Raw genomic sequence first — 1865 nt, 5'->3', positions numbered from 1 at the left:
TGGGGGGATGGACCATAATATGGAGTTACATTACATTACATTACATTATTGGAATTTGGCAGACGCTCTTATCCAGAGTGACATACAGTTGATTAGACTAAGCGGGAGACAATCCTCCCCTGGAGCAATGCAGGGTTAAGGGCCTTGCTCAAGGGCCCAACGGCTGTGCGGATCTTATTGTGGCTACGCCGGGATTAGAACCACCGACCTTGCGTGTCCCAGTCATTTACCTTAACCACTACGCTACAGGCCGCCCCTGAGTTACATTAATGGCATTTGGCAGACGCTCTTATCCAGAGCGACGTAAAACAAAGTGCATACCCATAAACCATCACAGTGGTTTAAGTCGTAATTGGTTTAGAGCTATCTCTATAATATCAAGGGGATATGCCACACTGGGAAAGCGCTGTATGTTATGAACCCCTTTGAGAAGCGAACCATGCCATTCTAATGTTAAACCTATGCCCTTCACTGTGGCATGAACACTTCCCAGTGCAGGGCTACTGTACCCTGTTAAAGATGCTCCACGAAATACAGAGGAAAGGGATTACTCTAGTAGCTACATTCTTTCAGTTTCTATCTCTGATACAATACTGCTCTTTTGGTTTAGTTTTTCAAATCAATAAAAATAACCAGTAAAATATCCACGGCAGTTTTAACTGCTGTAAATGTAGCCGTTACAGTGCACGGCAGAAACAATGAAACAGTAAAATAGGTTCAGTGACTGGCTTCACTAACTGGGACTTACAGTCTCATATTGTCCTGAAATAGGTTCATTCCAGTATTTCAAACCATTCAATCAAAATAAACATCTAAGGCTTTAACCAGAGCACAAAGTGGTGCCAGGGCTCCCTCTGGTGGCTGGCTTTCATTGAGTTGAGGAACAGATGAGGGCTACAGGATTTTCTTACGTATTTTTTCTGTGTTTTTTAAGCATCACACATACATACACACAAACACACACACACACACACACACACACACACACACACACACACAGATTAAACATAAGCATACAGGTATTTTAAACAATGAGGTGACTATTATGCATTTTAGATTTTCCAAGACTATTTAAACATTATAAATGATGAATATTAATAAAGCAAAATAAGTATTGCCCTCTGATGTCAGAGAGAGAGAGAGAGAGGGAGAGAGAGGGAGGGAAGGAGTGGGCGAAGGAGAGGGAGAGTCTATTCACAAAGCAGTTAATATAATCCACAATAATTACAAAAATTGGCAGTCCATAATGAAAATGAACCCCTCCATTCTATAAATAAGATGCCCATATGTCATGTAGGAATGTAGGGAAGACAGAAACAGCTTTGCTTGGTAATTTCCTTACTTATAAATCAGGTTAATGTTATTGATGACAAGCCTGAATATAATTTCTGTCTGAACTGCGACAATGACAAAGCTGAAGGCAATCTTAATTTTCTCTTTTCACTAAACAAACGCTGTCGATAGCTCAGAAATAAATAAAGCTTCATCAACTGTCATCTCAGCGTGTCACATGCCAGTCTGTGGGGTTGCTAGGGTGACCCTGGATGGGTTCAGGTCCTGGGGACGTAGTGCCTTATGTCACTGAATTAGCAGCAGAAGAACTGAAAAAGTGTCTGCTATTCAAATGCAATCCGTAGTCCAGTGCGAGTCTATGCCCGCAACTCTTTCGCATATTTCAAACGCTTCCTTTTGAAAAGAAGCAAACTGCATTTCGAAATGCTATCGGAAAGAAGCAAGAACTCATAACCCATGCGTGCAATGATATCCACAGAGATGATATCAAGTGGGACTTGAGTCAACTTGGCTCTAATGATCTGAGCTCACTGCATGAAAGGCCAGAAGCTTGGTCTGCCCCCACTAGCATA

This window comes from Conger conger, chromosome 13 (assembly GCF_963514075.1).
Source record: "Conger conger chromosome 13, fConCon1.1, whole genome shotgun sequence".
Classification (NCBI taxonomy): domain Eukaryota; kingdom Metazoa; phylum Chordata; class Actinopteri; order Anguilliformes; family Congridae; genus Conger; species Conger conger.
This window is presented reverse-complemented; position numbering follows the sequence as displayed.